General features: G+C 40.8%; 1 protein-coding gene across 3 annotated transcripts in view; it reads left to right on the top strand.

Annotated features, from left to right (window-relative positions):
• The window catches only part of ESR1 (estrogen receptor 1), a 263932-nt gene that overhangs the window by 83423 nt on the left and 153578 nt on the right, over positions 1-26931 (top strand). The gene's annotated exons all lie outside the window — the stretch shown is intronic.

Raw genomic sequence — 26931 nt, 5'->3', positions numbered from 1 at the left:
GGCAAAAATAAAGATTCCCTTTAGCTTCCCTGCTATTTCTCCAGCTCTGCCAATATTACCCACAAAACTACTTCCAGGGGCTATGGTTATCAACTTAATCACATGGGGGGCTGCACGTGTCATAAGACTCTTGCAGCACAGCTAATTGACGGGGCCCACAACATCCATCACATGATGCAGTCTCATTTCTGGCGGGGCTCAGTTGACTAACTGAAGCACAAGCATCCTATGACACTTTGCCCACATGTGATGGGAAAGTGTCACTGTGGGCGAGGCGGGTTGCTGGGATTTCCCCATGGATTCACCATGGAGGCTGGCAAATCACCCCGCTGGGGCTCATCAATGTGATAAGATGTTGTATCCTCTCCTATCAAGTACATAACTAGAGGGGCTGTGACACTTCCTTCTTTCCCCTGTCCCAATAGAAAGCATCCTGTTGCTAATGGAGAATCTGGGTGTTTCCTACCTCCTTTCCTCCTTACTATTGCCAATTTAGCATTCCATATCCATAGATTCTGTATCCATGGTTTGAAAATATTTTTTAAAAATCCAAAGACAAATTTTGATTTTGTCATTTTATATATGATGCATCATTTTACTCTGCCATTTTATGTAATGGTACTTTGAGGAATCATACACTTTGGTGTCCATAGTGTGTAGCCTGGAACAAACCTCCAGTAGATACAAGGGTCCACTATATATGTTTTAAATATCCTGAATCCACTGATTCCACCATCAATGGCATGATTTAAAAAATCATAAAAGCAAGCCTTGATTTTGTCATTTTATAGAAAGGGCACCATTTTACTATGCTAATGTATACAATGGGATTTGAACATCCATGTATTTTGGGATCCACAGGGTTCCTGGAACCAAACTTCAGAAAATACCAAGGGCACATTGAACTGTTTAAAATTGTGAATGTTTTTACAATGTAATTTAATTGCTTTCCCCTTTTTGTATCATCAATTTTTAAGAAACATAAAATTGCTTTCAAAATTGCTTGGAGTCTAAAAGATGGGATTGGTACAGCTGCCCAAAATATCAGACACAAATCTTACCCCAATAATGTATGGCAACCGTACAAGAAGCTGAAGGAGAATATGTTTGCCATAAACATAAGGCATTTAGATATATTTAACCTTACATTTACACCACTGGAGTACATACCAATTGAGAAGCACAGATAGGATGGAAGCTGGATGAGATTTCTGTGACTGAACAGCCAAAGGCACAATGGCTCCTCCTTCATCTGAATTAGACAGTAATGAAACTTTCCATATAGTTTCAGTGATTACTTTGTAGTCAAAAAGTCTGAAGACATAGGAAGCTGAGCTAGTTACTCCACAAGAAAATGCTTATTCATTTATCTTCACTAATCAGTTTGAGTAAGCACAACTCAAATCAAGGCTGGACAAAGATTTACTCGTTTCTTTTGGCCTCTAACCCTTGCAGTGTTTGAAAAGACAGAAGCAAGTTTTGATTGACAGGATTATGCCTTAAGGCTGGCAACTTAAATGGTGACATCTCTTCAAATAAATAAATAAATAAATAATATAAACTTTATTTATATCCTGCCACCATCTCTTGGAAGGGACTCGGGGCGGTGTAGAAAAGCACTCCAAAGTGGCACATACATAAAATACACAATACAAAAGCATGGAAAATAATGGCAACATAAATTTGCACAGCAATTACACCTGTTTGTAATAGGTCTAATTGAAAGTGAAACTTTGCACTTCACTTGTTATGGGTTTTTGGTTCTTTCAGCTTTACAGTGTGTTCAGAACTTGAAAAAACGTATTTGGGACTTCTTCTCCTAGAATTGCTCAGCCACCATATCTAGAACCATGTCAGCTAGAGAATTCTAGTCCAAGACAGGAACATTTGTAAGGCCTGAATACATACCCTTCAGCATTTCAGAGATGAAAACCAGGACACATGCCAAGATGACAAAAGTTATTATGAGGAAGAAATCATAAGCTGGGAAAGGCTGCAGCAGGTCGCATTTGCCTGAGCCTACTGGCAAATTCTGCCCCTTCTCTTCTTCCTTCTTATCAATTGAGTGAAAACTGCTTTTGCACTCCGAATTCAGTTTGCATCAATGGAAATAAGTTAATTGCAAAAAGGAAAAATGGAAGGAGGAGTGAGAAAGAGACTTTCATCAGGATGATGACTAATAAAAACAAAATATTATGTTTCCAAGGACAAGTCCCTTAGGACCTTAAAAGCTAAGTTATTATTTGGCACAAATGCTGTCTTATTCATGCTTATTTGAGATGAGCACTGCTAAACTTAGTGGCTCTTATTTCATACATTCAGTTCACACATCCTTCAACTGTCCTGATTTGACAAGAAAAGGCCTGATAAATCCTCTGGTATCCCACTTTTCCAACTGCTTTTGAAAAGTCCCAGTATTTCCTGACAGCTTGTCTCTCCCATATTTAAATTAATAGAAAGTCTGTGTATGAAAGGTTAAAAATAATTTGATGGAAGAAAACATTAAACAATATGGAATGAATCAGATTAAATGTAAGAAAATATACTCAAGTTTACATAAAATTTACACCGAGGTTAGGCAACATGTAATCCTGCAAATAGTGTAGGTATCTATTTCCTGTAAGTCTCAGCTAGGAGTTCCAAGAATGACAGGTGCTGAAAACAGCTTCTAAAGGACCACAGGAGTCCCATTTCTGACTTACAAGTAGCATAATACTTGCCCTTAGTTCATGGGTGTGACTATCATGTGATCTCTCCCCTCCGACCTACGGGTTCACCTGTCTGAGCACCCCTCCCCTCTGAGCTACAACAGCTTGCCTTGGCCTTGCCCACCTGTCTGCCTCTCTCCTGCATTGCTATGCTTTGAGAGTGATTGTGCCTCAAAGAGACTCTTATGTGGTAAAAGGGGGGTGGGTGGGCTTTTCACAATGAAATGATCTGAATCACATAATAGTTGCACCTCCCTTCCCCCCAAAAAATAGTCTCAAAAAGTGGAACCAATTGTTCTCCCACTTAAAAAGATGAGAGAGGCCTGTAACTGACATCATCGGTAGTCCTCAACTGTGAGAAACAACATGAGAAACACATCCAGAAAATCGCACTGTCTGAATTTTGACGAATTTATTTGCAAAGTATGGTTGAAAATAAGTATTTGGTCCATAGAATCATAGAATCAAAGAGTTGGAAGAGACCTCATGGGCCATCCAGTCCAACCCCCTGCCAAGAAGCAGGAATATTGCATTCAAATCACCCCTGACAGATGGCCATCCAGCCTCTGTTTAAAAGCTTTCAAAGAAGGAGCCTCCACCACACTCCGGGGCAGAGAGTTCCACTGCTGAACGGCTCTCACAGTCAGGAAGTTCTTCCTCATGTTCAGATGGAATCTCCTTTCTTGTAGTTTGAAGCCATTGTTCCGTGTCCTAGTCTCCAGGGAAGCAGAAAACAAGCTTGCTCCATCCTCCCTGTGGCTTCCTCTCACATATTTATACATGGCTATCATATCCCCTCTCAGCCTTCTCTTCTTCAGGCTAAACATGCCCAGCTCCTTAAGCCGCTCCTCATAGGGCTTGTTCTCCAGACCTTTTGTCATTTTAGTCGCTCTCCTCTGGACACATTCCAGCTTGTCAATATCTCTCTTGAATTGTGGTGCCTAGAATTGGACACAATATTCCAGATGTGGTCTAACCAAAACAGAATAGAGGTGTAGCATTACTTCCCTAGATCTAGACACTATGCTCCTATTGATGCAGGCCAAAATCCCACTGGCTTTTTTTGCCGCCACATCATATTGTTGGCTCATGTTTAACTTGTTGTCCACAAGGACTCCAAGATCTTTTTCACACGTACTGCTCTCGAGCCAGGCATCCCCCATTCTGTATCTTTGCATTTTGTTTTTCCTACCAAAGTGGAGTATCTTGCATTTGTCACTGTTGAACTTCATTTTGTTAGTTTTGGCCCATCTCTCTAATCTGTCAAGATCGTTTTGAATCCTGCTCCTGTCCTCTGGACTATTGGCTATCCCTCCCAATTTGGTGTCGTCTGCAAACTTGATGATCCTGCCTTCTAACCCTTCATCTAAGTCATTAATAAAGATGTTGAACAGGACCGGGCCCAGGACGGAACCCTGCGGCACTCCGCTCGTCACTTCTTTCCAGGATGAAGAGGAAGCATTGGTGAGCACCCTCTGGGTTCGTCCATTTAACCAATTCCAGATCCACCTCACCATAGTTTTGCCTAGCCCACATTGGACTAGTTTCCTTGCCAGAAGGTCATGAGGGACCTTGTCGAAGGCCTTACTGAAATCCAGGTACGCTACATCCACGGCATTCCCCGCATCTACCCAGCTTGTAACTCTATCGAAAAAAGAGATCAGATTAGTCTGGCATGATTTGTTTTTGATAAATCCATGTTGGCCGCATTTGTTTCTAAGTGTTTGCAGACCACTTCCTTAACTATCTTTTCCAGAATCTTGCCTGGTATTGATTTGAGGCTGACCGGACGGTAGTTGTTTGGGTCATCCTTTTTTCCCTTCTTGAAGATTGGGACCACATTGGCCCTCCTCCAATCTGCTGGAACTTCTCCTGTTCTCCAAGAACTCTCAAAGATGGTTGCCAATGGTTCCGAAATGACTTCCACTAGTTCCTTCAATACTCTTGGGTGTAGTTGATCTGGCCCTGGGGACTTGAACTCATTAAGAGCGGCCAGGTATTCCTGTACGACTTGTTTCCCAATTTGGAGTTGGATGTCCTCAAATCCCTCATCCACTCCGTCTTGCTGAGGTTGAAGATGACTTTCTTTTTGTGAGAAGACCGAGGCAAAGAAGGTATTAAGTAGTTCTGCCTTTTCCATAACAAAAGTCCATCTCTATACTTTGTTATATATTCTTTATTGGCAATGACAGAGGTCAAATGTTTTCTGTAAGTCCTCACAAGTTTGCAGACACTGTTGCTGGTCTGTTGACCCATTACTCAATACAGATCTCCTCAAGAACAGTGATGTTTTGGGGCTGTCGCTGAGCAACACGGACTTTCAACTCCCTCCAAAGGTTTTCTATAGGGTTGAGATCTGGAGACTGGCTAGGCCACTCCAAGACCTTTAAATGCTTCTTACGAAGCCACTCCTTTGTTGACCTGGCGGTGTGCTTTGGATCATTGTCATGCTGAAAGAGCCAGCCACATTTCATCTTTAGTGCCCTTGCTGATGGAAGAAGGTTTGCACTCAAAATCTCACGATGCATGGCCCCATTCATTCTTCATGTATACGGATCAGTTGCCCTGGTCCCTTTGCAGAGACAAAGCATGATGTTGCTACCCCCATGCTTCACAGTAAATATGGTGTTCTTTGCTAGGGTAGACCCTCTTTCACTCAGACTCAGCCCCCCCCCCCCCCCCGAACCAAACTCAGCCCACCCGAAACAAAATCCTGGCTACGGGCCTGTCCAATGATATAAAGCAGAACATCTTGTAGACACAGCTACCAAAAATAAATTACCTACAATGTAGAAAGAGCTTATTGAATATGTATATCCAGCCAGCTCTGAAAGGGCAGTTCTCCAAAACCTCAGTTATTTAAGTGCTGGGCTACATGGCAAGGATTTATTATTGGCATAGATAATAAATAGATACTGCCATTCAGCAAAAGGATCTTGTTTTTCCATACCCCTTGACTCATAAGTTGTGTGCAAGTTTCTTTCCAAGAACATAACAGACCACACCCTGTATAACTCTGGTTTTGCTATACATTGTATAATACATTTGACTGTTACTGTCATTCTCATGCAACAATAAAGATTTGGGGGTGGCATATTCTTAAATATGGGGAAAGCAGAAAGAAGTCACAGCTTTGTTGCATTCTTTAAAAATGAACCTAATACTTTAATTAGAACTGCACACATGTTTTGAAACCTTTCAGTGTAATTTTCTTTAACTGAAAAAGGTTATATATCAGTTGAAGGGTTAATTTGCCGGGGCTTGACAATAAATTGCAAAGAAGTTCAAAGTTCGGGATGACTGTGGCAATCTATTTATACAGTAGTCTAGGGTCAACAGTATAGAAAGGAAAAAGCCTGTGTGTGATTTCAGATGGGCACCTTCTAGTTTGTGATGTGTGGATGAAAGATGAATCCAATTTAAACTGGAATTAGAATGGTGCTCCATACTTGATTGTTGATCATTGGTAGCAAGTACTCCAATGACATAAATCACACTTCAGCTCATCATCAATCCCATAATATATATGAAGTGAGCATTAGCTGATCTGAAATGGCTATCAGAAGAATCATTTTCTTCTGGTACTGAAATACTCCTGATGAATAGATGATAGAGATTTAGACTAAGTAATCTTAAATTCTTCCTTGAAAAATGATGGTGTGGACTTATAGGAATACTTACTATGTGATATATATGAAGGGAAACTCTAGAGAATTGGTGCACATACAGTAATGTACTGGGTGAGATCTCATGCAGTTACACCATTATTGTGCTAAATACTGTTATTTTATATATACTAAGTTGCTTAGTGCAAAGAGCGCAACAATATTATATTATTTAAAATGCTGGTTGTCTCATGAAGCTACTGTTCCTACAACCTTAGTGAATAAAGTGACACATTGATTGGACCAACAAGAAGTTCTACATCATTCAAGAAAGTGAAATTGCACAGATAGAAACTTGTTTGTCAGTCCCAATTATGGTAGATTCATTGTGATGGCATGCCTGAGCCCTTTGAGAAAACTATATTGTCTGGGTTTGCTCGGGGGCTCCTCTGATACCTTCTGTTAAGATTAAGACCCTTAGCAGACAGAGGAACTTTAGGGAAGATGAAAAGATAACCAAAATGAGTTTACTGAAACAAGATGAATAAAAGGTTAACACCAACCGGGACTATGATAAGATAACTTGAAACAATACATTACAAAAGGAGAGTTTGCTGGCTGCAGTCATCCCTCTGGAATCTTCTGCCTCTGGTGCAAAGTGATGGATTTTAAGTTGTTGCTTACAAACTGTCTTAATCTTCTCTCCTTTGAAGCTTAGGCTGGCCAAAAACTTCTGTTGTCCTTTGGACTGTTGGTATAATAATATTGCTAAATGAAGCAGGCGGTAAGAATGCCTGTTCTGGATTGCGAGGCCTAGGATACCAGACAATCTGTAACTCTGTTAATTGTAGATCTGATGCAGAAAAAGGAGGAGTCCAGCAAGGAGCTCTGTACAGGGAAATTGAATAGACCAACTAAGACTGACCTCTGGGGCGGGGGATTTTAAGCTCCACTCAAAAACTAATACAAAGGAAGGTCTCTACACTATTGGGAAGGCCTATAAAGGGGGGGGGGGGGGGGACTAAAGCAAAGGAGAGGAGAAGGCAGAACCAAGACTTCACATTCATTGATTTAATTATTGAATGGTGAGTCAACACATAGTCAACCATTTCTCTGCTCTGGGATTAGTAATATAAATTCGGCCCATGTGAAATGATTTGGAACACCAGCAGTGAAATGCCTTCTGGTAAAGATGTTGGTTTCATTTCAATTGAAAATGTGGGTCTAAGAATTTCCATTGTTTTAGACTGTTTTAAAATCAATCTGTTTTTAAAAGACAGTAAAACTTGTAACTGCAGAGCCCATATCTGTGGTTTCACTTACTATTTGTGTATGTCAGTGTGTAGAAATATGCAATGTCCTTCAGGCAGTCCCTCAGAAATTAGCACAGTGTTGCCTTGGAAGAGCTAGCATATTATCTCTATACATCTCTTAAGTCCTTCCATACACTCTATGGTATACCAAGCCTGGAAGTCATGGTATCTGTGGTTCCAGGTAACTGTAGTGTGACTTGGGTACCTATTCTCTGTGAATACAGTGGTCTTACTGTACTGCTATTTTTTTTAAAAAAAAGAATATTTACATTGGCTGGTATTCTGTATTGCTGTTACAGATTACAACCTAGAATTACAGGTGTATACCTGTTCTATATTCATTTTTTTTATTTATCGTGTCAGGCAACCAGACAATTATATTACATTTATAACAGAACGAAACAAACAAACAAACAAACAGACAAAACACAAAATTTGCAAGCTTGGTAGTTGATTAAATGTCCTTTGACCAGTATCTGGCCACTTGGAGTGCCTCTGGTGTTGCCGCAAGAAGGTCCTCCATTGTGTATGTGGCAGGGCTCAGGTTGCATTGCAGCAGGTGGTCTGTGGTCTGCTCTTCTCCACACTCGCATGTCGTGGATTCCACTTTATAGCCCCGTTTCTTAAGATTGCCTTGGAAGAGGCCACAGAAGTTGAGGAAGCAGGAACCCATTTTGTTTTATTCTGCTTCAGGATAAGCTTTGTTTAAATTTAACTGCTTTCAGCGCTGCTTTGTTTGAGAGGCGGGGCTTCCTGAGTTTAAAAATTAACTGCTTTGTTTGAGAGGCGGGGCTTCCTGGTTATCCTATATAAACCAGTGTCTGAACCCAAGGGGCAGCTGGGCTTTCCACAGAAGTTGAGGAAGCAGGAACCCATTTTGTTTCCTTCTGCTTCAGGATAAGCTTTGTTTAAATTTAACTGCTTTCAGCACTGCTTTGTTTGAGAGGCGGGGCTTCCTGAGTTTAAAAATTAACTGCTTTGTTTGAGAGGCGGGGCTTCCTGGTTATCCTATATAAACCAGTGTCTGAACCCAAGGGGCAGCTGGGCTTTCCACAGAAGTTGAGGAAGCAGGAACCCATTTTGTTTCCTTCTGCTTCAGGATAAGCTTTGTTTAAATTTAACTGCTTTCAGCGTACACTCAGTAACCTATACTTTCACCCCTGCATACAGACAACATCAAACACACACCAAGAGGAGGTCATTAGCAACCTCCAGATGGAACAAACACAAAAACTTCCCGTCTCATGCACAAGCTGTGGCATGTTCAGCTTTTTCACACTACAATTACTCAATTACATCTGCCCCAAGTGTAAACAGATCACTCGTATGGAACACAGGATCCGACAACTCGAGGACCGTATTAAGACCCTTAAGGACATTCAGGAACTTGAGCTGTTCTTAGACACCACACACCACGCTGTCCTAGACATGCAGCCCATATCACACCAACATTACGGGGAGGCTCAACAGAACAGCACCTCAGATGTGGACAACCCTCAGGCCTGGAGAAATGTCACCCTTAGAAGGACACATAGGACCCAGAAGCCTCCTCAGAATACTTCCGCTCAGCTGCACTTACACAATAGATTCCAAATTCTCACACAACTATCACCTGACCAAGAAACACAACATATTGGGGAAGACCAGAATGGCTTAGATACTGATCAGTGGCTCATCCTTGATCAGTGTGCAGGGGATAGCCCTGACTGGGACAACACTTCACAACATTCACACTTGCACAATCGTGCAGGTGTACCATCCCCAACCATAGACCAGGAGCAACAGGAACACATACAGGAGAACCATAGGCTCTTGGACGAATCTCAATGGATTGTCCTTGACGAATGCACCGGGGATGTTGAGGAGGAGGACAACACTTTTCACCTACACAATTCACACCAACAGGATCACTTTTCTGGAGACCTACACACTACATTGCACAAAAGGGGCCCTGTCATTCCCGAAAGTAAACAGGTCTTGGTAGTAGGCGACTCCCTCCTTAGAGGAACGGAAGCTGTCATTTCCAGACCAGATGGGATGGCTCGAGAAATATGCTGCCTACCTGGGGCAAAAATACACCATATCACTCAGAGGCTCACCAGGCTCCTCAAGCCCTATCACCGTCCTCCCCTCATTCATGTAGGAACCAATGATACGGCAAGGCATACGTTTCAAAAGATCACAAATGATTTTCGAGCTCTAGGAGCAAAGCTAAAAGAATGTAATGTACAGGTGGTCTTTTCATCCCTCCTCCCTGTTGTAAGACACGGACCCACAAGAGACAGAAAAATAGTACAGGTCAATGACTGGCTTAGAAAATGGTGTCAGGAGGAACGCTTTGGCTTCCTCGACCATGGCCTGCTTTTCCAGGAGGATGGCCTACTGTTGTGCCTCAGAATAGATTCACCTTGCTTCCTCTGACAAAACCAGCCAATCTTGAGAGGTAGGAAGTTTATTGAAACAATCAAAGTAAAGGCAGTAAAAAGTTCAGTGGTTACAAGGTAAAAAGTTCAATATAATCCTTTGGAGTTTAAGCAGAAGACATGAAGCAAAGCAAGAAGCCAAAACCAGGAAGCAGCTTAAGGTTACATGAAGCAGGCCGTTGCTAAATCCCTGGCCCCCGAACTGGAGCTACTGCAAGCCATATTGCAACATTGAAACTAACACAGGATCAATGTCCAGGCAGATTACTTATACGTTACACATCAAAACAGCAAACATCAAACAAGCCTTAACGAGCAGTTTTCCCACAGATGAGGTCAACACTTCTCTGCCAGCCGCGCACTCCTTCGCACCACCTGTCCTGCGCGGCCTTGCATCCCAACAACCGTCTGACCTTGCTTCCCAGCAACTGTCTTATCACCCACATTCCGATCTTGTGAAAACATTGAAGACACAGACCTGTCTCTAAATTGCCTGTCTCTAAATTCATGGGAAGAAAACTGAGAGCCCACATCTGCACTATCATTCCCAGCACTCTCCTCACTCCCATTCCCATCAAGTTGGTGCTGAACCACAACACCTACTGGCAAGGGATGGGGTGCATCTCACACAAGTAGGAAAACACCTTTTTGCTCACAGACTCGCAAACCTCATTAGACGCACTTTAAACTAGGTCCACTGGGGGAGAGGGACAACAGCCTTGCGAACACTACTTTACCCATAGTGTCTGAGAATCGCCAGAAGGCTAAACGGAGGGCTGCACAAACACAACAAGGACCAAGGACCAAAAGCACAATAATCCCAATTAAACAGCTCAAGGGAAGATCCCAGGGGCTCACATGTCTTTACACTAATGCACAGAGCATGGGAAATAAACAAGACGAACTCCAACTTTTAGCACAACACCATAAATATGATATCATAGGGATCACTGAAACCTGGTGGGATGACTCCTATCGCTGGAATGTAGATATCGAGGGGTATAACCTCTTTCACAGAAACCGAACAAAGGGGAGAGGAGGCGGAGTAGCCTTATATGTCAAAAACTGGGATTGTGGCGCAGCTGGCTGAGTGTCAGCTGCATTAAGATCACTCTGACCAAAAGGTCATGAGTTCGAAGCCAGCCCGGGCTGGAGTGGGTGTCCAGCCATTGTGTAGCCCGTTGTCGAACTTTGCAACCCGAAAGACAGTTGCATCTGTCAAGTAGGAAAATAAGGTACCACCTTGTGTGGGAGGCTAAATTTAACTAATTTATGAGGCCATAAAGAAAAAAGACTCCGGGGAATGTGGAATGCGGAAGAACGTCATCAGTGTCGTTGATGGACGATGAAAAGCAGCAGCTCCCCTGGCGGCCAGAAAAAAGTTAAATAGCCTTGGTGTATTTGTCTGTTAAATGTTGTTTGTCAAACTGGCATTGAATGTTTGCCATATATGTGTTTACTGTAATCCGCCCTGAGTCCCCTGCGGGGTGAGAAGGGCGGAATATAAGAACTGTAAATAAATAAATAAATAAATAAATAAATAAAAACTCTTATGCTGCAGAAGAGATTCAAGACAGCAATCTGGGAAACCAGCTTGAAATCATCTGGATAAGAATCAAGGGAACTGGGACTCAAAAGGATGTCGTTGTAGGCGTCTACTACAGACCCCCAAGCCAGGAGGAAGAACTTGATGAAGTCTTCTGCCAACAGTTGACCAAACAGGCACAGAAAAGAGATGTAGTAGTCATGGGCGATTTCAACTATCCCGATATTTGCTGGAAAACAAACTCGGCCAAGAGTACAAGGTCCAACAAATTCCTCGCTTGCCTTGCAGACAATTTCATGGTCCAGAAGGTAGAAGAGGCAACAGGGGATTGGCTACTCTTGATCTCATCCTAACAAATGCGGAGGACCTGATCGATGCGGTCGAAGTGGTAAGATCCTTAGGGGCAAGTGACCATGTGCTCCTGCAATTTGAGGTACAAAGGAAGGCCGAAACTAAGACAAGTCAAACCCGCATTTTGGACTTTAGGAGAGCTGATTTCCAAAAAATGAAGGAAACGCTGAGCAGCATTCCGTGGACACAGATACTAAAAGACAAGGGAGTTACGGATGGATGGGAATTTCTCAAGAGTGAAATACTCAAGGCGCAATTGCAAACCGTGCCAACAAAGAGAAAAAATAGGACAAGTGCAAAGAAGCCAGAATGGATGTCCAAAGAACTTCTAACTGTGCTAAGACACAAAAGAGACATGCACAAGAAGTGGAAAAGGGAGAAATAACCAAAGAAGAATTCAAACAAATAGCCAACACCTGTAGGGAAAAGGTCCGCAAGGCTAAAGCAAAAAACGAGCTCAGACTTGCCAGGGACATTAAAAACAATAAAAAGGGCTTCTATTCTTATGTCAGTAGAAAAAGGAAAAACAAGGAGGCGATAGGACCTCTTCGAGGAGAAGATGGGGCAATGCTGACAGGGGATAGGGAAAAAGCAGAACTACTTAATACCTTCTTTGCCTCGGTCTTCTCACAAAAAGAGAGTCTTCAACCTCAGCAAGATGGAGTGGATGAGGGATTGGAGGACATCCAACCCCAAATTGGGAAAGAAGTCATCCAGGAATACCTGGCCGCTCTTAATGAGTTCAAGTCCCCAGGGCCAGATCAACTACACCCCAGAGTATTGAAGGAACTAGCGGAAGTCATTTCGGAACCATTGGCAACCATCTTTGAGAGTTCTTGGAGAACGGGAGAAGTTCCAGCAGATTGGAGGAGGGCCAATGTGGTCCCAATCTTCAAGAAGGGAAAAAAGGATGACCCAAACAACTACTGTCCGGTCAGCCTCACGTCGATACCGGGCAAGATTCTGGAAAAGATTGTTAAGGAAGCGGTCTGCAAACACTTAGAAACAAATGCAGTCATCGCTAATAGTCAACATGGATTTATCAAAAACAAGTCATGCCAGACTAATCTGATCTCTTTCTTCGATAGAGCTACAAGCTGGGTAGATGCAGGGAATGCCGTGGATGTAGCGTACCTGGATTTCAGTAAGGCTTTCGACAAGGTCCCCCATGACCTTCTGGCAAGGAAACTAGTCCAATGTGGGCTAGGCAAAACTACGGTGAGGTGGATCTGTAATTGGTTAAGTGGACGAACACAGAGAGTGCTCACTAATGCTTCCTCTTCATCTTGGAAAGAAGTGACGAGCGGAGTGCCGCAGGTTTCCATCCTGGGCCCGGTTCTGTTCAACATCTTTATTAACGACTTAGATGAAGGGCAAGAAGGCATGATCATCAAGTTTGCAGACGACACCAAATTGGGAGGGATAGCCAATAGTCCAGAGGACAGGAGCAGAATTCAAAACGATCTTGACAGATTAGAGAGATGGGCCCAAACTAACAAAATGAAGTTCAACAGTGACAAATGCAAGATACTCCACTTTGGCAGAAAAAATGAAATGCAAAGATACAGAATGGGTGACGCCTGGCTCGAGAGCAGTACGTGTGAAAAAGATCTTGGAGTCCTCGTGGACAACAAGTTAAACATGAGCCAACAATGTGATGTGGCGGCAAAAAAAGCCAATGGGATTTTGGCCTGCATCAATAGGAGCATAGTGTCTAGATCTAAGGAAGTAATGCTACCCCTCTATTCTGCTTTGGTTAGACCACATCTGGAATATTGTGTCCAATTCTGGGCACCACAATTCAAGAGAGATATTGACAAGCTGGAATGTGTCCAGAGGAGGGCGACTAAAATGATCAAGGGTCTGGAGAACAAGCCCTATGAGGAGCGGCTTAGGGAACTGGGCATGTTTAGCCTGAAGAAGAGAAGGCTGAGAGGAGATATGATAGCCATGTATAAATATGTGAGAGGAAGCCACAGGGAGGAGGGAGCAAGCTTGTTTTCTGCTTCCTTGGAGACTAGGACGCGGAACAATGGCTTCAAACTACAAGAGAGGAGATTCCATCTGAACATTAGGAAGAACTTCCTGACTGTGAGAGCCGTTCAGCAGTGGAACTCTCTGCCCCGGAGTGTGGTGGAGGCTCCTTCTTTGGAAGCTTTTAAGCAGAGGCTGGATGGCCATTTGTCAGGGGTGATTTGAATGCAATATTCCTGCTTCTTGGCAGGGGGTTGGACTGGATGGCCCATGAGGTCTCTTCCAACTTTTTGATTCTATGATTCTATGATTCTATGATTGGCTCTGCATCTTGTGGTGCCAGAGCGCAGTCTGTTCAGCACCTTCCAAGTCGCCCAGTCTTCTGTGTGCCCAGAGGGGAGTCTCTCATTTGGTATCTATATTCATAAATGCCACATAGTCACAATTGGGGCAGTATTGCCATTATCATAAATGCCCTCGCAAACAGGAACAGTTGAAGAGATGGGGCTTAATTCAACTGGCAATTAGAGTAAAGGAGGACTATGTTTCCATTCTCTCCTGCCAGTGAATAAGGCTGTAACAATCAAAAATCTTACTTTCTTGTCAGATCTTCATTTGCTAATGGAAGGGTGATGACGGAATTGTCAGATTCCTGCATGCCAGTTGCACAATGAACAGAAATCAATGTCTTCGTTTATCTGCTGCCCTGTAAAGTACGTTGAAGGATAGTCTGCCAGGAGACACTTCTTGGTTATATCTTTATCGGTGATGTAGAGTATGGGCCAGTATTTTTATTCTGCTATATTTTAAGTGGTTGAAATTTATTTTACTGTAAGCCAACTAGAGATCTTGAAACACACTACAGAATATAACAGTTAAAATAACAATTTCTGAAATTCCTTGTCAGCTTTTACTTAATGTAACTTTACAATCTTGTACTAAGTGTAGTAGCAGCAGCACTAAGAAATGCTGTTAGTGAATTAAGAAAATGTATATCTGAATATCAGCAAGTGTGTTCAACGTATGTGTGTGTGGTGCACATCACTGTGCAGTGCACATTGGTATGCAAGTCATTCCGTAATACCCTGCTGCACAATGCACTTTGATGTATGTATGGTGTACATTGGGCACTTTGCTGGCTTTCCTGTGCAATGATGTAACAGCAGCCCTCTTCTAGAGGCAGATATATAAAACTGCCCAGTTCCAATTCTCACATATGTAAGTCTGTTTACAGAAATACACCACCAATACAAGACTCCAATAAACAATATTAATAGAATCATAGAGTTGGAAAAGACCTTGTGTTCCACCCAGTCAAATCCCCTGCAAAGAATCAGGAAAATTGCATTAAAAACCCCCTGGCAGATGGCCATTCAGCCTCTGCTTAAAAGCTTCCAAGGAAGGAGTTTCCACCGCAGTCCAGAGCAGAAAATTTCACTGCTGAACAGCTCTCACAGTCAGGAAGTTATTCCTAATGTTCAGGTGGAATCTCCTTTCCTGTAGTTTGAAGCCATTGTTCCAGGTCCTAGTCTCCAGAGCAGCAGAAAACAAGCTTGCTCCCTCCCGATGACTTCACCTCACGTATTTATACATGGCCATCATGTCTCCTTTCAACTTTCTCTTTTTCAGGCTAAACATACCCAGCTCTTGAGACACATCTTATAGGGTTTGTTCACCAGAGAATTATCAATCAATATCAATATCAATATTAATATTATTGATAATACCTCAGCTAAAAACAAAAAGTAAGATTCATGAGAAGTATTCACTTATTATAGATAGTCATTAATATGAGATGTCATATGGAATTTAGACATTCATTCCTCATAGTGAATACTGTCTGAATTTGTCTACCCCCAATTTCAAATCACTTTTAATGTAGGGGTGGCTTTTCTATTTCATTAGAGCTTCCAGTACACTCATAATATCATCCACATAATACTTAAGATACATTACTGAATGTAAAGTTTTTCAGCAAACAATTCTATTTTGAAACATTATGGTTGACTGGAAAATAAGATATTATGGATATAATTAATGTTAGTATCACTAATGTTTTTGAAGTGCACTAGCAATTATGGCAAAAGTGATATAAACACAGTTCACTAGAGGTTATAAATCACTGGAAATTTGATATCTCTAAGATGTGCTTTAGAGAGCTTGCTTGTCAAGAAGTATATGAGTAGTAAACTGTCGGGGATTCTGGGAGATGTCTAGTGAATTTTAAGAGCTACACCATCATGTTTTGAGAAAGAACAATGCAAACTGGTGCATGTGTGAAGAAACAAAGGCTGTTGAAATAATGAATAACTCTGATTTTCCCTTGGTTTTGCCACTTGACTGTGCTCTTTGATCTTTTCTGTTTGGAGAGTTCAAACATCTGCCAAAAAGGAGTAACTGTTGCTGAAACACCAAAGTCCATTTGTTCCGCTTGAGAGATGAAAATGCATGTTTGTTTTTATACAACAGTCAAGAGGTAGCATTAAAGCATTAACAACAACCTAGCTAAGTAGTGACAGATTCCTTTCCCCTAAACAACAAAAAGTCCTGTGATACCTTTAATGACTAAGAAGTTAAAGACTAAAAAAAGTATGACCTATTGTGGGTATTAGATTTCTTAGATCTGTTCAAGTTCCAACTGCAGAGCTCCCAAGGCACCTTGCCTTTTTAAGGTCAACAGTCCAACCAGAGTTGAAACACCTAGCTGGAACATCTAGGCATTCCAATTGGGCCAGCCAGCCAATTAGTTAAAACCTGTTATTTACACTGATTGGCTGTCTTGCTGCACACATTGAGAGTGTTGCAAGGTCAATGTTGGTGCATGGTAAGCTGCACAGTCTCTTTTCTCAGAGGCATGAAATGCCATCTAGAACTTGTAATACACACACAGAGTAGAGTCTCGCTTAACCAATATTCGCTCATCCAATGTTCTGTATTAGGCAAAAGTATGATAGCTGGGACCCAGTGCTGGTAGCACTATGCTGGTTGCGTAACGCGGCTCTGAATTAGAGAAGGGAACACATGCTCCAGACACAGCACCACGTGCGTGAGAGACCGCACGCAATGAGAGACACAGCTACGATAGAGTCAACAAGGTAGTTTGGTAGAAAGGGGGGTGGGGGGAACAGCCAAGCAAGATAGTTTGGTAGAAAGGGGGAGGGGAAACAGCCAAGTATGGTGATATAGGCCATCCAGAGATTGTATGCGAACATGCTCAAAAACGTTGTTGCATTGGAAGGAAGGATAGAAAGGAAGGGAGAAATATGAGCAGTGGTGAAAAATGAATCAAATCCGGTCACTCTTGCATTACTTCACTGTTATCATGTCCCACCTGCGTTACATTACTTCACTGGTATCCTGCTGCAGCTGGCTCTCTCACTCGGTGCACTATCTCGCACACGTGTTCCTTTCTCTAATTCAGAGCCGCATTGTGCAACCTGCGTAGCACTACCAGCACTGGGTCCCAGCTATCATACTTTTGCCATGCACTGTTCAACAGTCTGCCTCCTGCCTGGAATAATGTCCAGGGTGGGAGAAAGAAAGAACCCTTGTCTGTTTTGGTGCTAAATTAGTAAATGCAGTAATTACTACATAACATTACTGTGTATTGAACTGCTTTTTCTGTCGATTTGTTGTAAAACATGATATTTTGGTGCTTAATTTGTAAAATCATAATGTAATTTGACGTTTAATAGGCTTTTCCTTAATTCCTCCTTATTATCCAAAATTTTTGCTTATCCAATGTTCTACCTGCCGGTTTAAGCGAAACTCTACTCTCTCTCCTCCCCCCTCTCCCCCCCCTCTCTGTGTATGTGTTTGTGTGTGTGTGTGTAGATAGATAGATAGATAGATAGATAGATAGATAGATAGATAGATAGTACAACTCTGTATTCATGTGAGATATATTCCTGGGCTCTAAGAAACATTGAATAATAATAAATCCTATTGAAATGAAGGACTTTTGGCCCAAGAAAATTATAAAATTGTGCCTGAAGACTTAAAAATTGTGTGAAGATGATGTATTTTGTCAGTTGTGGATAAATGAATCCTGAGGGCCCTTCCACACAGTACTATATCCCAGAATATCAAGGTAGAAAATCCCACATTATCTGTGTATGGACTCAGATAACCTAGTTCAAAGCAGATATTGTGGGATTTTCTGCATTGATATTCTGGGATATAGGGCTGTGTGGAAGAGCCCTCAGATACTGATCCCACAGATATGGGAGTAAAATTTTACATGGTAATGAATGGGACTATAGACAATGAAGTCAGAAAGACTTTTTTTTGCTTCCTACAACTGACTGATGACCAAAGAATGAGATACATTGTGCAAGGTAGTATTGATGATCTCCTTTGCAATGTCTCCAAAATACATACTTAGGAGTAACCAGGGTGCCATCTGCATATATCACCCAGATAATTCCATCCGTTATCAATACTAAAAACAAAAATCACATGGCACCTTAAAGACTAACACTTTTAAAAGCATAGCTTAGGTTTTTATGGATTATATCCATTTTCTTCTTATCCATAAGTTTCACACATTAAATGCACTAGAAGATAATGACATTTTGAATTATCAGAAACTTTGTGAATGGCTAGCATCAGCAGTGTCATTTTCACTATCATACATTTGCTATTTGTCCTTAAACTGGCTTCAGCCTATGACAACTCTATGAAGGAGAGACACTTAGTTATCAACGACCCTACTTTATTTAATGAATCAATAAGTCTATCTGCAATGTGGTATTCCTCTTGTGCAATTGTTTTTTGCTTTGTCAAGCACTGCCATTTTGTCTTTGGTGAGCGTTCAAATTTGATTTGCTCTAGGACCTATTTATTTGTCTTTAGCAGCTCATGGTATCTACAGAATTCTCTTCCAACACATTTCAGATAGGTTGATCTTATTTTCTTTCATAACCATAAACAGAAATCTGGAATATTTTAGCACAGATGATTCTGAATTTTGTATGCAATGATCGTATGTTTACAGCTGAGTATTTTCATGCACTTAGTACCTTCATAGTTGCCCTTTCAAATCTCTTTTGATTTCTTGTCTACATTCTAATTGTGACTGAAGCCAGATATAAAAAAATATAGTGTCTTCATCATCTACTTTTCAGTTGTGTAAATCATCAGTAGTCATTTCAGTTATGTAAATAATTTATATCTCTGCTTTTACACACTTTTTATTAAGTTTCATCAGTGCTCATTCAAAGTCTTTGCTGTTTTCTGCTAATAATATTTTGAAATCTGCATATATTAAATTGTTGAATTTCCTTCTTTCAATTTTCATGCTTCTTTCCTCATAGTTTTAGTTCACTTTCAGTGTGATATATTCTGCGTATAAATTAAACAGACAGGGCGATAAAATGCAGACCTTCTGTCCAAGTGGAAATGATTTTGATTGTCCCGAGAGTGGCCAGATTCTCAGGACAATCAAATGTGGTGGCCTGCCCCCCCCCCCCCCCAGAGCTATCCTTAGTTTTGTATTATCATATTTTGCTATAATCTATAAGGTAAAAGTCAATTTTCTTTTTCAGTTCATACATTTTCAAGATAATTGCTAGTGTTCCTTCCATTTTTGGATCCTTTTTGGTTATCTGGCATTTCTTTATCCTTTGCTGACACCTTGTTGGTGACATATGTTGTATATGCATTATTTTGTCATGCTTAGATCAGAATTCTCTTCCTCCCAGAAGAACAAGGAGATTCCTGCTACTTCAGGATTTACCATTCAATTGCTAAGCTCCCCGTTCACAAGTTAGTTTTAGGCAGTGTTAAAAGAGGATTAGACAAATTAATCGAGGATAAGTAGTGGTGTAAGGGAGCCAGGTGTCATTTGTTGGAGAGCCAGTCCCTTTTGATCAGAAGAAACACTGATGTTCTCTGCCAGTCATAATCCTTCTTGGCTCTGGGTTTTGCAGTAGATAAGATGGGAGGAATGGGTTTTCCTGTCTGCAAGATATTATAGTAAACTAGCCATACTAGAAAGCTAGTCTTTTCAAAGCTGCGCATCCTCTCCCCCAATTTACTTCACCTACAGCTGTGTTAGCAAAGTAGTGACAGTGCTAGTGCATACCTTTCTCTTAAGAGTTTCCATGAATGAAAGAAACAATTGTAGTCAAGAGGCATAACTATGTAGCAGTACTTACTTATTAGTTCGGAAATAAAAATTGCTGGCTGGACACATGAGATAGCTTGAGAGGCACTAGCTAGTAAATCAGAGAGTTTATCCATTTCACCAACCTAACCAGTCATAGTAGTTGAGAAACTATAAACAGGACCTTGGAAACAGTCCTTGGCAAATGAGTAGCATCATACACGCTATGTGATTCATGTTAGCTTTGTATATGGAGGTAACAACATGTTTATCTGACATTAAAAAACCCATGCAAAAAGATGGAGCGAACTGATCAAAACACAGAATGAATATGTCAATAGGCTTTTTGGTCTATTTTACTTTCTCAATCTAAACCTGTTCTCCAACAGATTCCAGCCTCCTACATCTCCCATCAGAGGCAGTTGCTTCACTCCACTTGATGACAGGACCATCCTTAATCAGTATTATACTATCTTTCAAAAAGCACTTCCCAGGCAAAATTCACAAGCAATCAATACAGTATCAAGGAGTCTCTGGTGAAACAAGGTGGTTTGTGGGTCAAGCTCTTCCTACATATTTGTTTTGTAAGATATTTCTATATTCTAAAAAAAAGTCCCTTCAAAAGTTCCTTTTGGCATATTGCATAACTGTGATTTTTCTTAATTATAGCAAGACTGGTGGTTAAGGAAGATGGAAGCTGCAGTTCAGTATCTTGATCATAGATAGAAAAACCACTTTAAAAAACTACATTATTTCAGAAATCTGCAGTCATTACTAGATCCTGGAAATTTGAATCCAAAAGTAATTCTTCTATGTTTTGGAAAATATCACATGGTTGTGTCCATGTTATGGTGGTGAGATCATGTTGTTTTCCTGTTTCTTTGAAAGACAAAAGATATGATCCCCTACCATCTTTCAGGTGTCATGTGCCATTAAGTCAGTGTAAGACACTTTCTGTGTGCAGAATATTACTGTAATGGGGATGACAGTAAAAGCTAGTCAGTTTGTCCCAAGCAACACAAAAGACACCTGGGAAGCTTCATTTCCTGACTTGCACTGCCATTACTCTTTTGTTGCTCTTCCCTATGATAGCACACTTGCACTATCCAATGGGATCTGGACCGTTGACAGCAGGAATGCAAATGTGGCAATGTGCAAATTTATCTTTAATTACAATAGTCAAATTTCCCCCATTAATTTCAGTTGTTGGGTTGCATTTTCTCTTAAGAACAATTTTCTGAAACAGTGTTCTATATCGTCATTACTAGCATGTTGGCTGGTTCTTTTGCTACTTCATCACCCCAGAGAAAAAATCCACTTAAAATCCAGTTTCTGCCTCCTGCAGAATTCTGGGGCTTGTAGTTTAGTGTATGTGTTTTGCATTTCTCCATTAGAAAAAAAAAGTCTTAGATATTTCTACTGGAGTTGTTTTACATGGAGTTTTACTGGTTAAATAAACTACTAATAACTACTGTTCAGTTGAATTCCAGCTCTGTAAATATAATTTTTCTCTGTCATAAGTTTGGCACCCAGCTGGCAGACAGATATTGCTCTTTTATCATTTAGTAGAATAAAAAACAGCTCTCATGCAGACTTCAAGCTTAATGAGAATGATAAAGAGCTGAAGTCATGATTCAGTTTTATATTGTCACTAGTATATAATTACAGATGTTAATTTGTGGGTGTCATGTATCTTCAGATGATAAATGGAAGCAGTGCATTCACATTTATATCCACTACTATCAAAATTCAGAGCATGATTTCATTGTAGAAGATCATGGATTCTGACAGGAATATGTGAAACATGTTACAGAAGGTGCTTTCTGTGTTTTTTCTGTACTGTCAAAACACTCCCTTCCCAGAAAAAAAACTTGATTAACTTACTATTGGCCATTGTCCAGGACCACTCTATATTTCATATAATGGCCATAGACCTTGAACTGTAATTAAAACACACAATTTTCACATGTAACCATAAATCAGTACAATAAAGGTGCTATAATCTAGTAATGTCTATTGAGTACATGTATAAAAATATGGGTACCAAAAAAATCAGATCATTTAATATGCATTCTCATGACACTGCACTCCCCAGTGCTGACCACTGATTACTCATCCAGTTGACAGAGATTTTATAAAATGTGTAATGTCTTCAGTCACAAAGTTTCTTTCATAACCATAAACAGAAATCTGGAATATCATAGCACAGATGATTATGAATGTTGTGTGTGCTTACTTAGGTAATCCCTCCTTGTCCAAGTACAATGGCCTTCCAAGTGCAGTGTCTTGGCAGTGGATACATAGGTTACTGTGGAGCCCTATTCTTGACCCACATGTTCTTCCACAGTGAGGGTGTAAAGAACTCCTTATCTTACCTTAAGCAGCTGGAGTGTGGGCCTGGTGAAGCCCTGGCAGCCATCTTAGGATAGGGAAACAAGGAGACAGCATCTTAGTTAAGGGTTTTCTAGAGGGGGGTATGTCTTAATCTAGGAAGCAGAGATTAGATGGCCAGGATTGCTTAGAAAATAGGGGGCGGAGCCTAGCATTCAAAAAGAATTTTTCCCCTTTTGAACTGAGGCTTCAGTTAGTAGTTGGAATTTGTCTGTTGGGGAGTTTGTCAGTTGGTGATAATGATAGGAGAGCTGGGTTAATCTTTTGTGGTATTCAAGAACTAGAGAAATTAGCTAGGAATACAGATAGTGGAACAGGACCTTGCTTGTGGTCTGTTCTTTGTCTCTGAGGAAGGCTAGGCCAAAGGCTATTGGCTAGGTTCCAGAAAGGGGGAATTTTGTTTGGAATTATTATCAGCGATTAATTTCCTGAGATAATCTCCTGTTTTGTTAACATCAAGATTTGAACCCAGAACCCATCTAAGAATTGTACATCAAACATAACCAGAAGCTTATGTACCAGTAACTTACTGAAACCACTACGCATTTGTACTAGAAGAAGTTTAAGCCTGTTAAATAAACATTTTATTTTTGTTAACACTTTATAACAGCCTCAGTGTGAACATCATTGTGATTTAAACCCCCTAAATAAAACAAACACTATTGTAACACAAAAGGGTGTTACTAAGTATACTCTCCACATACAACTCAGTCTGAATACCAAACAAAAGGTGGCAGCGAAAACAATTGAAGAAACAGTTTCAAGATCTCCCAGTTGCCTCTTTCACTATTTTAAAATCCCCTGTTCCTTTCCCTGCTAATTAGCAGCAATCGGCTGGTATAGTTTCCCCCAGGTTCCTTATAATCGATGGTACAGAGGTGCGATATCCTTATAAAGGGCATTAGTTTCCAGGTGGAAGGCAGTCCTGGGCAGGGTTGGCTTGACATGCATTCCTCATGGCATGTTTCTCCCTTTTGCCCTCTACTCATACCTCTTTGAATTCCACAGCACTGTTGGTCACAGCTGACCTCCAGTTAGAGCACTCAAGGCCCAGAGATTCCCAGTTCTTGATGTCTATGCTGCAGTTTTTATGGTTAGCTTTAAATCTTTTCCTGTCTACCAACATTCTGTTCTTGAGTTGGAAGTATAGTAACTGCTTTGGTAGATGGTAATTGGGCAGTCAGACAATGTGGGCAGTACAGTGGAGTTGATGATGTAGGAGCATCGCTTCAATACTAATGGTCTTTGCTTCTTCTAACGAACTGACATTTGTCCACCTGCATTCCCAAGAGATTTGCAGGATTTTTCGATGGCAATGCTGATGGAACCATTCCAGGAGTTGAGTGTGAACTCTGTAGACAGTCCAAATTTTGCAGGCATATAACAGGATTGGGAGGACAATAGCTTTATAAACATGCACCTTGGTATTCCTATGGATGTTCGGTTCCTCAAACACTCTCTGCTTCAGTCAGAAAAATGCTATACTCACAGAGCTCAGTCGGTGTTGTATTTCAGTGTCAATGTTGACTTTTATGGAGAGGTGGCTGCCAAGGTAGCAGAAATGGTCAACATTTTCCAATGTTACATCATTAAGCTGTATTTCTGGTATTGCAGAGGGATTGACTGGTGCTTGCTGGAAGAGCATTTTGATTTTCTCAATGTTTAGTGAGAGACCGAGCTTCTCATATGCTTCTGTGAAGGTGTTTAGAGTGGCTTGTAGGTCTTCTTCTGAATGCGCACAGACTATGTTATCATCAGCATATTGGAGTTCTATAACAGATGTTGTTGTGACCTTGGTCTTGACTTTCAGTCTGCTGAGGTTAAATAGCTTGCCATTGGATAGAGATATTAGGAAGCTTCCCATCAACAAGATGAAGTATCATAGTGATGAAGATGGAAAATAAGGTTGGGGCAATAACACATCCCTGTTTGACACCTGATTTCACCTTAAATGGGTCACTTTGGGAACCATTGTTGTCCAAGACTGTGGTTTGTTTTTATTTTTCTTGAAATACGCTTGGGCAGGAGTTTTCTTTATGTGTGGAGATCGGTGCTCAGCAAATCAACACACAGTCGTCACAGGGTAGGGGACCCAACCAGTGGCATGGTTGTCACGATTGCAGCTTCTCAATCTTGTTGCAGCCTTCTTTTCCCTTCACAGCCATTGTAACATGTGCCACGTTATCTTCTGCCTGATCTGCCGTTGAGTTCTCCAGGGCTTTGAATTGTGCTCAGTCCCCTGTGGCCCCTCCTGGGAGTGCATGACTTGGATGGTTACGCCCACAGGTTCATTGGAACACACAAGCCCCATCACCACAACAAGGTGATAATCCATTGAGGGGGATTATTTTGTATGTAATGATCATATGTTCACAGTTGTTCTTAAATTGAATTTGTATGCAAATCAGAACAGGTACATTTTTAAGTGTAACTCAACACACACATACACACATGCTTTGGATAGCACAGGGATTAATACCCCTGTGTGTTTGTTCAGAAGATTTCATCTCACTTTCTGTCCCTGTGATAACTGGATTTTGAAAAAAAAAATGACTTGTGGAAAGAAGAATCAGTGATGAAGTTTCTGTTGAGATCCCATGATAACTCTTTCAAGAGTGAATTTCCCTTTCTAGGGACAGATTTCTCTCACTTCAGGTTGCCTCACACCCATTCTTAACTATGAGTCTTTTGTAAATTGGATGTTTGTAACTTGGGGACTGCCTGTATGCCCAGAGGCGGCCCTAGGTAATTTTCAACGGTAAGCAAGCAGTATTTTGCCCCCCCCCCCGCCAACCAATCACTGATATATATTTTCTGTTCATCATGGGAGTTCTGTGTGCCATATTTTGTTCAATTCCATCATTGGTGGACTTCAGAATGCTCTTTGGTTGTAACTTTTTAACAGTGAAATGCACAGCCTCTGAATGTGGTAGTCTCCTTCTTTCAAGGTTTTTAAGCAGAGGCTGGATGGCCATCTGTTAGGAGTGCTTTGACTGTTGTGTTCCTACATGGCAAGGGGATGGACTGGATGGCCCTTGTGGTCCCTTCCAGCTCTGTTATTCTATGATTGAACAGTTAGGAAATAAATTTATAATCATTGTGGCCTACTCACCTGCACTGTAAATCATCTGATTACCTCACATTTCTCATTTCAGACCTCCTTTTAAAATAAATATTTTTTAAAAACAAACAGTTGTCTTTTTGCTACTGCATAAATATACAGTTCCTTCAAGAGAACTTACATGATTTATGTTCTCTTATCTTTACAACCTAAATAGGGACAAAATTCTTGTACTTTTATTAGTTATAGAGATGCAGGATTTTATTAAGCTGCAGTTATCTTTACATGACTAAATTCTCAATTTGCTTCTTGCAATTTGGGTCTAGAATCTGGTGACAAACAGCCAAAACAAATAGTTTATCATTTTAGTGAAGAAAAGAAAATGTGGTACAATATAAAGCTCAACTGGATTTGGACCAGTTTAATAAATAGACTTTATTAAATCCTCTTAACTATTATTACACACTCATTGGGACATAAAGAAAATGAATGTCATCGTATAGCTTTTCCATTGTTGCTTTCTATTTATTTTTTCTTTTGATAGCGGCATAAAACATGGCATTCAGTTAAGCCTCGAAATTGGATAAGTTGAAAAATCAAAACAGATATCAGGGTAATTTTAGTGTCAAACAACATTGTTAATATTGTTATTTTTCTTTATAACTGTTCTGTTTGAATTTTGTACTTTGGAGAGAAATAAGATAATAAAGTAATAAAATAAGAGTAAGCCAGTGTAGTAATTAACAGTACCTCTTTTTTCATTATATTCACATTTACAGTAAACAAGAGTTGGCTATTTTCTTTAATGGCTTTAATTTAATTTTCTGAATTGCACTATGCTTAAACATGTCAGAAACATGCCCTTGTTTGCACCTTACACTACCTTGCTGTGTTCTTAACTCTTTCCTATTGTGTTAATGATGCTGTAAGATATTATTGTTGATAAGCACGTAAAGAAGTTTTTTAGTACACTATAACTGTATTCTCAATTTGCTTCTGACATGATAAATTTAAGGCAAATAGAGAGAGGTGAAGACTGTCCTGTCTTGAGAAAGAAGTGCACAATGAGATCAGAAAACTTAGGAAGTCAGGGGGAGTTTTGTAGCCATGTCCATTTGAATGTGGTTACAATTCATTTGCAGACCTTCACTGTGTCTAAGAAGAAATAGGAAGTAGAGAAAACAGGCCCAGAAAACATGCACTAGGGCAATATATCCATACCGACATCTCTCTTGAATGCCTTTACCCTGAAGTGAATGCTGTACTTCCAAGGAGGCATTGGAGCAGAATAGGCTGTGCTTGCAGTAAACATATAGACAGAAACAATGGCAAAGACAAAAAAGCTTACTCCATCCTAGGCTATCATTCACCCTATAATGCCTACTAGGGATGTGCAAAATTTCATTTGTGTCTCATAAATGGCTCCAGGTCTCCGTTGTGGGTGCGACTTTCC

This window comes from Anolis sagrei, chromosome 1 (assembly GCF_037176765.1).
Source record: "Anolis sagrei isolate rAnoSag1 chromosome 1, rAnoSag1.mat, whole genome shotgun sequence".
Taxonomy (NCBI): domain Eukaryota; kingdom Metazoa; phylum Chordata; class Lepidosauria; order Squamata; family Dactyloidae; genus Anolis; species Anolis sagrei.
Note: the sequence above shows the minus strand (reverse complement) of the source record. Positions and strands in the feature narration are given on the sequence as shown.